The sequence below is a fragment of the Gekko japonicus genome, unplaced genomic scaffold (genome assembly GCF_001447785.1).
Source record: "Gekko japonicus isolate JY-2015 unplaced genomic scaffold, Gekko_japonicus_V1.1 scaffold225, whole genome shotgun sequence".
Taxonomy (NCBI): domain Eukaryota; kingdom Metazoa; phylum Chordata; class Lepidosauria; order Squamata; family Gekkonidae; genus Gekko; species Gekko japonicus.
The window spans coordinates 257,927-272,200 of record NW_015174280.1 but is presented as its reverse complement, the minus strand read 5'-3'; positions in this window follow the sequence as shown (position 1 = coordinate 272,200).

Sequence of the window (14,274 nt, the reverse complement as noted above, 5' to 3'; positions counted from 1 at the left end):
AGACCCTTGCTGGGTCACACCAGTGGTCCATCTAGAGCAGCATCCTGTTTCCCACAATGTCCAACCAAAAGCCCCAGATGCCCTGCAAGGCAGGGAATAAAGTCAAAGCCTCCTCCGGCATTTCCCTCCCAGGATACTGAGAACCACGGCTAGTGACCCAGAAGGCCTAGTAATCATATATCATTATTCATAATCATAACTAATAATCATGGAGACCCATGAGTGTGTCTTTCCCCCTTTCCAAGCCGGCTCAGCACCGGCTGTGTCTGCATCTTGTGGCAGGGAGTTCCGTGGGTTAATTACACTTTGTATGAAAAAGTCCTTTCTTTATCTTCCTTGATCCATTTCATTGGATGACCTTACATTATAGAATTATCAGGGAGAAAAAAGTTCTCTCTTTCCACTTTCCCAATATTTATCTCTGTCCATCAAGGACAAGGCCTGTCCGCTCTTCAAATCATCCTGGGTTTTAACGCCCTGGTGTTCCCACTGCGGCCGTCCGATTAATCAGTTCTCTGCTCATGTAAGAGTCAATTTGTCCGAAGCTTAGCGTGTTTCCATTATGTCGGGATGTCATTTCCTTAATCTCTTAATCCAGTGTACCACTTTGTAGAGCTCAGATCCGTCGTCAATTGGAAGCCGCTCCTCTCTCGCTCCCCCCCCCCATCAGCAAGGCCTTGTTCTCGAGACAATTTTCTTCCGGTCACGTTAAGAAATGAGATCCTCGGCCAAATATAAATCCGTAGCACCGCAATGAAATCAATAGAGCTGCACCAACTTTTACACCCCAGTTGATTACTGCAGCCATTACTCCTGCGCTCGGACTATCTGTTGGTACTTTCCGTTGCCGCTTCCTCATTGTCCTGATAACTGACTGGCAAATTATGGTAACAATCCTGGCCCAGGGCGGTCATATTTAACCGTTTGACATTCACAATGAATGCCGCTGCTGCGTATCAATTACTATACAATTAGCGGCTGAATTGCTGCAGGATGCAAATATACATCGCAATGCCTTTTATTTTCCCACAGAGAAAAAGACTGGGACGGACTAGCACGAAGGTCGGCAGACTACCGTGCTTTTTAAAGTGCTATTAGATAGGAAGATGAGCTAAATGTGTCATCGATTCACAGCCGACTTACGGCAACTCTGTAGGGCTTTCAAGGCAAGAGGTGAATGGAGGCGGTTTGCCATTGCTTGCCTCTGCGTCGCTGCCCTGGACTTCCTAGGTGGTCTCCCATCCAAGTACTAACCAGCTTAGCTTCTGAGATCTGATGTGATCAGGTTCCCTAGCCCCCCCCTCGCCAAAGTCTCCTAGGCTGATTTTGCACAAGGAGCTGCGCCGCCATCACGCCTCCCTTTGCCCTGTTTCCATTGGTCAATTTCCCACTCGAAGCTGGAGATCATGAAAACACAGGGAAAATCGGGCGAAGCCGTGGGTCAAAATGTGGCCGCACAGCTTTGAGTGGGAAATTGACCAATGGAAACGGGGCAAAGGGAGGCGTGACGGCGGTGCAGCATCTTGTGCAAAATCAGTCCTAGTGTTGCCAGGTTCCCCCTGCAACCAGCAGGAGACTTACATTTCCAGAGGGTTCTATCTGAAGAACTCGTGGGCACTCAATGAAATTGCTGGGCAGTTGGATTAGAACAGATAAAAGGAAGTCCTTCTTCACCCGAAGAGTAATTAACACATAGAATTCACTGCCACAGGAAGTGGCAACGGCTACAAGCATGGGCGGTGTCAGGACCCACAGTCAAGCAACTGAGTACACACTTCTTAGAAGGTTATACTTTTATTGCCAGTACAATGGTAGCATGAGCATAGACACTGTTAGGAATAGTGAACCCCTAGACTCAGGGAGAGATATAGTCGATTCAAAAGCACCCCCCCCCTACTACAGAACAATCGGCCTGACTCCTGCAAGCGGGAACAAGTACCTGGGCCATTAATACTAAAAGCTGGGAACCAAAAGCAGTCTCACGGATGAGTTATGTGGAGACACTACATCTGCAGCCTACAAGGTCAGAGATAAGGAGAGGAGAAGCGCAGGGAAAGGAATGTGTCTCAGGCTGGTACACAGGAGAGAAGGGGTCCAGGAGGGGCCCCTTAACCTTATGGCAGCATAGCTGACAGACGGCTTCAAGAGGGAATTAGATAAGCATACAGAGCAGAGGTCCATCAGTGGCTATGAGCCACAAGGTATAGATAGGGACTCTGGGGCAAGTGATGCTCTGTCATCTTGGTGCTTGGGGGGGGGCAACAGTGGGAGGACTTCTAGTGTCCTGGCCCCACTGGTAGACCTCCTGATGGCACCTGGTATTTTTGGCCACTGTGTGACACAGAGTGTTGGATCTGGGTGGGCCATTGGCCTGATCCAACATTGGCTTCTCTTATGTTCTTAATATTATTGGGCACTGGAGTCTTCTGAAACACCCATAGTCATCTGATATGAGGCACAGGGTTTGTTGGTATTTATCGTGCCATCGACTATTTTATTGTTTTTACTGTTTTTATTCTTTTATGGATTTTATGTTGTGTGCTGCCCTGAGCCCTCTTGTGGGATAGGGGGGGTATAAATTGAATATTATTATAATATAATATCTCTCTCTCTCTCTCTCTCTCTGTCTTGGGAGTTGGCCCCAACACTTTCATTGGTTAGATGTTGAGCTTTGACCCTTGCTTGCCTTCTGTGTTTCATCTTATATGAGACCTCTGTTCTTCTGTCTCTTAAACAGGCTTGGAGCTGTAGCAAGTTAACCTTTCTGAAGTTAATCTGAGGCTCTTTTTGTAGCAGGAACTCCTTTGCATATTAGGCGACACACCCTTAATGTAGCCAATCCTCCAAGAGCTTACAGAGCTCTTCTTACAGGGGCTACTGTAAGCTCTTGGAGGATTGGCTACATTACGGGCGTGTCGCCTAATATGCAAAGGCGTTCCTGCTACAAAAAGAGCCCAAATATGTCATGCAAGATGTGCTTCTATTTTTGTCAGTAAAATTTCTCTCTCTTTTTACCATTGGAGTTAGATCACCTTTGTAAATGGTTTGAACAGCATTTCTCCCTTAACTCAGAAACATGGAAGACTGGGGATCCTGCGTAAATCTTCTGTATTTCCAAGGCAAATGGTTTCTCTTTTTATTTAATCCAATAAAATTAACATATTGAAAAACTTTTTTCGACTACTTTTCAGGATGAAAAAGAATTCTGTAGGTGGTGGTACGAACACTTGATTCAATTAACTCTTTCTGCATCTATAACTGGCCGATACGTGCCGCTTTCCCTAGTTTGAGGGTCCTCTCCAGCAATGCTCCCTCTAAGCCAGGGGTGTCAAACATGTGGCCTGGGGGTCGCATCAGGCCCCCGAAAGGCTTCTATCAGGCCCGCAGTGGAACTGGCGGTCTTCTGCTGCTTCTTCCAGTTTTGCTGCTGCTACGTCATCATAGGTTTGCAGCTTACAGATACACACCTGAACAGCATACTCAAGATTGCAACAGCACAGACATTTTGATGCAATAATTCAGAGCAAGAGGTGTCAGTTATCAGATGCTGATAAACAAAATATTGCAAGAGTGCTAATGTTTTAAGCATGTTTTTATTTTAAGTTAATAAAACCTTTGTGTTTGTGTCCTTTATGAAGTTTATCTCTCCGCTACCTGGCATTACATTTTATGACACACATGGCTTGGCCAAACAAGGTCTCATTTATGTCAGATATGGCCCTCATAACAAACGAGTTCGACACCCCTGCTCTAAGCTGTGAAGTCTTGTGAGCAAAAATCCTACTTTGTGAACTACTGTTATTAAGGTTGTTAGCTAGCAATTTGGCTACTGCATAAATTATTTTGCTCTGGAGCCATCCTTCCTGAGCAAAGACAAAAATGTGTGAGCCGGAGGCTTAAACACTGAGCTAGCTCACGCTAACTCAGCTTAGAGGGAACACTGCTCTCCAGTTCCTTTTAGCCTTCTTCCTGATCTAAGGGGAGGGCTAACCCCCCCCCCCAGGTTACCACAGCAGGTGCCATCTTAAAAGGGACATTCCCTACTGTCATGATCCTAGGCCTATAGTAGTGTGGCCTACAAGCTCCAGGGAAGCCTGTACTAGAGTAGCTATCAGGGCCTACATTTCCCAGGTCAACCTTTGGACCCTGTGACTGGCTAACAGGGGATTTGGAGGGGAAACTTACTCAGTAGAATAGTGGAGGATGTTGCCTGGGAAGAAGGGATAAAAGGGGTGTGTCATAAGAACATAAGAACATAAGAGATGCCAATGTTGGATCAGGCCAAAGGCCCATCCAGTCCAACACTCTGTATCACACAGTGGCCAGAAATACCAGTGCCATCAGGAGGTCCACCAGTGGGGCCAGGACATTAGAAGCCATCCCACTGTTGACCCCCCCAAGCACCAAGATGACAGAGCATCACTTGCCCCAGAGTCCCTATCTATACCTTGTGGCTAATAGCCACTGATGGACCTCTGCTCCATATGCTTATCTAATTCCCTTTTGAAGCCGTCCATGCTTGTAGCCACCACCACTTCCTGTGGCAGTGAATTCCAAGTGTTAATCACTCTTTGGGTGAAGAAGGACGTCCTTTTATCCGTTCTAAACCGACCGCTCAGCAATTTCATGGAGTGACCACGAGTTCTTGCATTTTAGAAGCCCTCCCACTGTTGACTCCCCCCAAGCACCAAGAAGACAGAGCATCCCTTGCCCCAGAGCCCCTGTCTATACCTTGTGGCTAATAGCCACTGATGGGCCTCTGCTCCATATGTTTATCTAATTCCCTTTTGAAGCCGTCCATGCTTGTAGCCGCCACCACTTCCTGTGGCAGTGAATTCCATGTGTGAATCACTCTTTGGGTGAAGAAGTACTTCCTTTTATCCGTTCTAACCCGACCGCTCAGCAATTTCATGGAGTGCCCACGAGTTCTTGTATTGTGAGAAAGGGAGAAAAGTACCTCTTTCTCTACCTGCTCTTTCCCATGCATAATCTTATAAACCTCAATCATGTCACCCCTCAGTCGTCGTTTCTCCAAGCTAAAGAGCCCTAAGCGCCTTAACCGTTCCTCATAGGGAAAGTGTTCCAACCCTTTTATCATTCGAGTTGCCCTTTTCTGCACTTTTTCCAAAGCTATAATATCCTTTTTAAGGTGTGGTGACCAGAACTGCACACAGTATTCCAAATGAGGTCGCACCATTGATTTATATAGGGGCATTATGATATTGGCTGATCTGTTTTCAATACCCTTCCTAATAATCCCCAGCATAGCATTGGCCTTCTTTATTGCAGTCACACACTGTCTCGACATTTTCAGTGAGTTATCCACTACAACTCCAAGATCTCTCTCTTGATCAGTCTCTGCCAGTTCAGACCCCATCAACGTGTATTTATAGTTAGGATTTTTGGCTCCAATGTGCATCACCTTGCACTTGGCCACATTGAACCCCATTTGCCATGTTGACGCCCACTCGCCCAAAATTGACAGATCCCTTTGGAGTGCCTCACAATCCTCACTGGTTTTCACCACCCTGAACAACTTTGTATCATCCGCAAATTTAGCCACTTCACTGCTTACTCCCATCTCCAAATCATTAATGAACAAGTTAAAAAGCAGTGGACCAAGTACTGATCCCTGCGGTACCCCACTGCTTACCACCCTCCACTGAGAAAATTGCCCACCTACACTCACTCTCTGTTTTCTATGAACTAGCCAGTTTTTGATCCATAAAAGGACTTGTCCTTCTATCCCATGATTTTTGAGCTTACTTAGGAGCCTTTGATGAGGAACTTTATCAAAAGCTTTCTGGAAGTCAAGGTAAATAATATCTATTGGATCCCCCTTGTCCACATGTTTGTTCACCCCCTCAAAGAACACTAACAGGTTAGTGAGACAAGATCTTCCCTTACAGAAACCGTGCTGAGTCTGCCTCAATAGGTTTTGTTCATCTATGTGCCTACTAATTCTTTCCTTAATAATGGTTTCCACCAATTTACCCGGTATCGACGTCAGACTGACAGGCCTGTAATTTCCCGGATCTCCTCTGGAACCCTTTTTAAAGATGGGAGTGACATTAGCTACCTTCCAATCCTCAGGAATGGAGGCAGATTTTAAGGAAAGATTACATATCTTTGTCAGGAGATCTACAAGTTCACATTTGAGTTCTTTCAGAACTCTCGGATGTATGCCATCTGGGCCTGGTGATTTTTCAGTTTTTAAGTTGTCTATCAGTTTTAGGACCTCCTCTCTCATCACCTCAATCTGACTCAGGTCTTCCAACACCCCTCCTGAAATCAGTGGTTCTGGAGTGGGCAAGCACTTCTCATCTTCCACAGTGAAGACGGAGGCAAAAAATGCATTTAGCTTCTCAGCCATTTCCCTATCATCCTTCAATACTCCTTTTACCCCTTGGTCGTCCAAGGGCCCCACTGCCTCCCTGGCTGGTTTCCTGTTTCTAATGTATTTGAAGAAAGTTTTATTGTTGGTTTTTACGTTTTTTGCTATATGCTCCTCATATTCCCTTTTTGCCTGCCTGACCTCAGACTTGCATTTTATTTGCCATAGCCTGTGTTCCGTTTTATCAGCCTCACTGTGACTAGCTTTCCACTGCTTAAAGGAATTCTTTTTACTTTTTACAGCCTCCATTACTCTGTTTGTTAACCATGCAGGCTTTTTCCTATACCTGTTTGTGCCTTTCCTAACCTGCGGAATATATATTTTTTGAGCTTCTAGGATCGTAGTTTTAAATAGATCCCAAGCTTCCCCAATTGTTTTGACCCTTTCTACTTTTCCTTTCAGTTTCCTCCCCACGTGTCCCCTCATATCAGAGAAATTACCCCTTTTAAAGTTAAAAATGGTTGTGTGAGTCTTTTTGGCCAATTCTCTATTTGTACAAATGATGAACTCAACAACATTATGATCACTGTTTCCAAGCGGTGCAATCACTTTTACATCTCTCACCAGGTCTTGAGTGTTACTTAGGACCAAATCAAGGATCGCCTCTCCCCTGGTAGGTTCCGTGACCATCTGCTCCATAGCACAGTCATTTAGAGTGTCTAGAAACTCAATCTCTTTTTCCCGACTAGAACACATATTGACCCAATCAATGTGTGGGTAGTTAAAATCACCTATTATTACACAGTGTTTTTGTCTAGTTGCTATCTTTAAGGCATTCATCATTTTATAATCCTCCTCTATCTTTTGATCTGGTGGGCGATAACAAACTCCCAGTGTTAAGTTTCCTTTTGGCCCCCCTATTTCAACCCATAGAACTTCCAGAAGCGAATCCAATTCACTTAGCCTCTCAATCTTTCTAGACTTTATACCCTCTCTGACATACAGAGCTACCCCACCTCCAACCCTTCCCCCCCTATCCTTCCGATATAATATATAACCGGGAATCACTGTGTCCCACTGATTTTCCTCATCCCACCAAGTTTCAGAAATACCCACAATGTCTATTTTTCCCTCCGACACCAAGCACTCCAACTCCCCGATTTTACCTCGGACACTTCTAGCATTTGTATAGAAACAGCTGTAATTTCCCTTACAAGTTAAGCCTGCATCCTTCCTCTTGCTATCTCGAGTCGTTGTCCGGCAGTCCATGTCACCAGCCATGGCCTCTGTGGACAATTTCAATCCACCTCCCTGTAGAAAAGCAACCGGTACCCCCTCACCTCTCTCAGATGAGCCAACCCGAACCAGAGACTTTTCATCTCCTGTCGGCTTTCCCCCAATATTCAGTTTAAAAGCTGCTCTGCCACCTTTTTGATTTTAAGTGCCAGCAGCCTGGTTCCTTCTCGGGACAAGTGGAGACCGTCTCGCCTGTACAGCTCCCTCTTGTTCCAAAAAGTATCCCAGTGCCTAACAAACCTGAACCCTTCCCCCCTACACCATCGTCTCATCCACGCATTGAGACTCCTGATCTCTGCCTGTCTCTCCGGCCCTGCGCGTGGAACAGGTAACACTTCTGAGAAGGCTACCTTGGAGGTCCTGGACCTAAGTTTCCTGCCCAGCAGCCTAAATTTCTCCTCCAGGACCTCACGACTGCATTTCCCCACATCGTTGGTGCCGACATGCACCACGACCACTGGCTCCTCCCCAGCACTATCTACCAGCCTATCTAAAACACGCGTAATGTCCGCTACCTTCGCACCAGGCAGGCAAGTCACCATACGGTCAGTACGCGGGTTCGCCACCCAGCTGTCTACCTGCCTAAGGATCGAATCACCCACTACCAAGAGCCCCCCTCCCACCCTGCTCAGGGATGGTTCCTTGGTGCAAAAGGAGAGCCGCTCACCAGCTGGGGAAGAGGTCCCTTCTGAGGGCACATTCCCCTTATCCTCAGCATGGTGCCCTGTTTCCCCTAGACCCTCATGCTCCCTGACAGCAGCGGGGCTGCCAGATCCAGAGTGGGACGAAGCTAACAAGTCCCCGAGAGTCTTTTCTGTGTGCCTAGCTGACTGTCTCTGCTTCTCCAGGTCAGCCACCTTGGCCTCAAGGGAGCACACACGTTCCCTGAGAACCAGGAGCTCCTTGCACCGAGCACACACCCAAGACATCTGTCCAGTGGGCAGATAGTCATACATGTGACATTCCATGCAAAACACTGGATAGCCCCCAACCCCCTGCTGGCATTCTGGCTTCATAATTCTTTTATAATAAGTAAATATAATCCCCATTTTAAAACCCTATGTATTTATGTGGTTTTTCTTGTCAAAGTCAAATTACTTTACGGGGAAGACAAGGCTCGTGCCTCTGCCTAGGTGCTTTCTTAAATACTGAATTACAGTCAATCACAGTCAAACAATGCCCCTTCCTCTCCCTCTCTCAAGCAGCCAGGACTCTGCAACAACTCTAAGCACTTTCACACACTCTCAGACCAGTTCTCCCACACAATATCCTCAGCTGAATCCCCTCAGCTGAAAGCAAGTAAATCCAAAAGGGGTGAGTCAGCTTGAGGCCAAATACCTAAAGAAGGCTAGGTACAGTATAGTCAGATGCGTTAAGGTTTCTTATTTTGCTGGTTTACCCACCTTTACTGTGCTCATTTGCCTACATGTTATTAAATTACAGTTGAGAAGTATGTAAGAGCCTGCAGGATCACACGAATGATCCATCTACTTTGCTCCTCTGCATGGGTCCACATGCCTCATTTGGTCACTTAGAAAGGGAAACCTACTGGAAAAGGGGGTAGAGTGGGTTCTCTGGGCCCTTCTGAGGAGACCCATACCAGAGTGGTGGCAGCCACAGAGAACCGTTCTAGCCGCTGCTCACAACACCTCCTTTGTATGCAAGTGAAATGTGGAGGGGTTCTCCTAAGATGACGAATAGCTCCATCTGAAAACAAAGTTTGGCTTCCCCTTTGTTGAATACGAGACTCGAGGCAGCAGGTGAACAGTGATAACAACTTTATTTGAACACGAAATCAGAAGAACCAGAACAAGACAAACAATGGAGCAACAGGCTCCTTTTTAAACTGTCCAGGCATGGCAAGCCACGTCCACATGTCAGATAAGGTCCAATCAAATACTGTACATAAAGACCAATCACTTTGCTTCCCTCCAGAATTACCTTTGTTCTGATAGGTCGTTTTACGATACCTTGGTCAGACTCAAGCTCAATACCTTCATACATTATATTACATACACAAGAATCCTCCCCCCTAAGACGAAACAACCCTTGAACAATCATAATCTTTCAAGTAAGCAGGATGCTGCTTGACCTGTTGGGATCGTCTGATATTTACTGTTGGTGGGGTAGGAGGAAGAGCTTCGGGCTCCCTGTGAGTGGGCTCAGTTTGATTCCTTAAGGGACTGAGTGTCCGTGGCCGATTTTCAGAGTCGTGGCTCTGCTCGCCCTCGACTATGCCTGAGGGTTCCAGTGCTCGGAAACCCTCAGCCCATTTGGAGTCCAGAGACTCTACCTGACTGTCTGAGTCAGGTACATCGGCCACCTGGGGAAGGGAATCAGGGACTGAGTCAGACCACCGCTTGCGCAACTGATCCACATGGCGCTTCATTACTCTGCCGTCATTAACCTTGACAGTGTAATGTCGGGACCCGAGGACATGGGTTACTGTGGCTGGTAACCACTTGTGCCCGCTACCATAATTCCTAGCATACACACTCCCCTTCAGCAAACACCCTGGGTTGTTCAGTGGACTCACTGTTTGGCGGCCTGGCTGAAGTTAAGTCCGGGTGCACACGGTCTAGCAATGTGGTAAGGCGTCGGCCCATTAGCAGCTCTGCCAGACTCCACCCCGTCACGGAGTGCGGCGTGACGTGCTGGTGAAGTAAGAAGAATGCCACCTTCTGGCCCCAGTTTCCCTGCACCAAGTGACCCAAAGTCTCCTTAGTGGTCTGCACCATTCTTTCGGCCTGCCCGTTGGTTGCCGGGTGGAATGGTGCGGACATGCTGTCAGCAATGAGGTTTGCCGCCAAAAAGTCTTTGAATTCTGTGGCGGTAAAGCATGTCCTATTGTCAGATACCAGAGTGTCTGGCAACCCGTGCGTTGCAAACAGTTTACGCAAAACATTAATTATGGTTAATGCTGTCATTTTGGATGTGGGGACAACCTCAAGCCACTTCGAATAAACATCTACAATGATTAAAAAGATCTGCCCTTGAAAAGGGCCTGTGAAATCCACATGGACCCTTGACCATGGCTGGTGGCATTTTTCCCACTGCATTACCGGTGCCTGTGGGGGATCAGGCCAGCACAGTTAGCATTCAGGGCATTTCTGGACCCCGGACTCTATGTCCGCATCGATCTTTGTCCATCAATACCCTCTGGCCAGTCCCTTCGTACGCACGATGCCAGGGTGGTATTTGTGCAAAGCCTCTAACACTTGTTCCCTTAGATTTGGGGGAACCACCAGCCTGTTGCCCCATAGCAAACATCCCCGGTGCACAGACAATTCATTTTGCCATGATGCAAATGGCTCAAAGCAATCATTGATGCATCCCACCCCCTCCACACCCAGTTAAGAACCTTGGCGATGGTGGGGTCCTGGGCGGAGGCGGTCACAATGTCTGACACATGCACCGGAGGTTTGGTCAGTTCCTTGAGGGCCATCACCTTGTAAGTCGGTGCAGGGTCAATGTCCAGTTCTGGCAGGGGGCAGCGACTGAGGGCGATGGCGTGCCCCATGTTTTTTCCAGGCCGGTGCTCGAGGACGTAGTCGTACGCCAACAAAAATACCGTCCAGTGCAACATCCACGCAGACAATACGTTGGGCATCTGGCAGTCCAGTGCAAATATCCCAAGGAGGGGCTTGTGGTCTGTGGCCATAACGAACAGTCTGCCATACAGAAAGTCATGGAATTTTTTAATGCCAGCCACTAGCACCAACCCCTCCTTGTCGATTTGCGCATAGTTCCTCTCGGCCGGGGTGAGTGTCCAAGAGTAGTAGGCAATTGGAGATTTCATACACTGTTGGTGGTCTTGCCCCTCATCACAACAGTTCTGGACACAAATTGTACAACAAATCCACAAAATCACAGGATTCAACTTACCTTTTCTACCTGAAACAGCCTTGCTGGACGTCATCCTGGATACCTGTAAAAGAAAAGACACAAGAACACTAATAGCAACATTATTAGCAATTGTACGAATAACTCTAGCCCAGTCCTGGAAAAACATAAATCAACCTACTCTTCAATGTTGGCAGAACAAAATATGGGAACACTTCATATATGGCAAAATAGTCTCTCATCAAAAATCTTTTCAAGCAACTTGGTTCCCAGCAGTGAACTATCTCGCAGAAGAAGAAGTGATTCCAAACAACACTTATTACAAAGATCTGTTATATTTTTAAAGGGTACTTAAGGGTTGAGAAAAGTCAATTATTGCACGATGTTGAGTTATAAATGCACTGTTGTATATAAAGTTCAAAATAAAAAACACTTATTTTTTAAAAAAATCTGCAAATTCCACATACAGCGAATTCAATTTATTTGCATTGACTTGGTTAATACCACTTATTGCAATTCCGAGGGCCTCAAACCAGTCTAAGCCCAACAGACTGGCTCGGCGCCCCTCTGCAACAAGGAGACTCAGAGACTCCTTGAACCTGTTGAATTGTACCTCAAATGTGGCTTCGCCGGCCACAGGGATGCGCCGTCCCTGAAAATCAGAAAGGTGGATGGTGCTCGGCTGCAAATGCCGGCGGCTCCATCACAGAAACAAACGTTGCAAGGTTTCAGATGAGATGACGGTCACTGACGATCCCAAGTCGCATGGTACGCCATTCAGCAAGACGGTGACGTGGATCTTCTTCTTTGCTCGCGATCCGGTCCTCAGGATGGTCGAAGGGCAGGAGCAGCAGTTGGTCAGATGGCAATCTGTAGACCTCGAAACCAGGGCCTTTCACGAGGAGATGACGGTGGTGTCTTCTTCCTCCTGGCCCTGCAGACTCTGGCCAAATGGCCTTGCTTGTCACAGGACCGGCAAATGATGTCCTTCGCCCAGCATCGATCCCACTCATGATCACCGCTGCATCCAGCACAGGTTCGCTATGGCGCAGTTTTCACTTGGGTCCACTTGGGCCTCAGAGTACGAGACTGGTTGATGTCATCATGCTTACCATCGGACTCGCTCGTTGATTTGTAGTGTACGGCTTTGTTGCCCCCCTGTTAGATTGGGACCAGGTTTTGATGCACTTCTTGGGTTGCTTTCTCAGTGGCCTCGGCGCGACAGCCTTGGAGTAGGCCATGGCATAGGTGAGAGCCGTTCGTGCAAACAATCGTTGCTGTAGCTTCTCATCCCTCATGCCACAGACGAGTCGGTTGAGGAGTGCTTCCTCGAGGTTGGTGAAGTTGCACAGGCGTGCAGCCTTCCGCAAAGCCAATACGTACTCAGCAACCGTCACGTTCGCGGCCTGGGATCGCTTGTAGAATGCGTGTCAGCTAGTGATCTGCGAAGGTTGCGGTGCAAAATGCCCCTGCAGTTTCAGTTTGAGCTCAGCCAGGGACACGGTTTTGATTTCAGCCAGGAAGACCAGGTGATGTCGAAGACAGCCCTTCCGCAGGAGCTGAGCAGCATCGCCTTCTGCTGGTCCTCACTCTTGATCTGGTTAGCCTGGAGGTGGAACTCAAACCTGGTCAGGTAGGAATCCCAGTCCTCGAGGTCGGGTTCGAATGCCTCGAACCGTGGGTTGACGGCCACCACTGCTCTTTGTGCCGACACTGGCACAGGTGCTGCAGCTGCTTGATCAGCCGGGTCTTGTTCTTCCGCCCTGGGTCTCTCAGGGGCTTCTCGGTTGTCCGCTGTCCTGGTGTTGGTTCAGTGGGGCCGCCTACCCACTCTATAATCCCATCCTCATCGCCAATTGTTGAATACAAGACTCGAGGCAGCAGGTGGACGGTGATAACAGCTATATTTGAACACAAAGTCAGAAGAACCAGAACGAGACAAACAATGGAGTAACAGGCTCCTTTTTAAACTGTCCGGGCTTGGCAAGCCATGCTGACATATCAGATAACGTCCAATCAAATACCGTACATAAAGACCAATCACTTTGCTTCCCTCCAGAACTACCTTTGTTCTGATAGGTCGTTTTACGTTACCTTGGTCAGACTCAAGCTCAATACCTTCATACATTATATTACATACAGAACACCCTTTAAATGCATTAAGGGGGCTGCGGTGGCTCAGAGGTTGTGATGCTGAGCTGCAGATCGGGAGGTCTGTAGTTCGGCAGTTCGAGACCCAAGTGCTGCGTGACGGAGTGAGCTCCTGTCTCCAGCCCCAGCTCCTGCCAACCTAGCAGTTCGAAAGCAAGAAATTGCAAGTAGATAAATAGGTTCCACTTCGGTGGGAAGGTAACAGCATTCCGTGCGCCTCAGCGTTTAGTCATGCTGGCCACATGACCACAGAAATAAATGTCTTCGGACAGCACTGGCTCTTTGGCTTGGAAATTGAAATGAACACTGCCCCCTAGAGTCTGATTCGACTAGCTTTTGAGCGGGGGAAACCTTTATCAAATGCATTGTTCTATTCACATGCAAAAGGAACAAGGAGTATCTGAGGAATGAATGAGTAGACTGATTGATTGATTGATTGATTGATTGATTGATTGATTGATTGATTGATTGATTGATTGATTGATTGATTGATTGATTGATTGATTGATTGATTGATTGATTGATTGATTGATTGATTGATTGATCAGGAGGTGGTGGGCTGTCCTTCTCTGGAGGTTTTCCAACCAGAAGCTAGATGGCCACCTGACAGCAATGCTGATTTTGTGAACTTAGGCAGATCACGAGAGGGA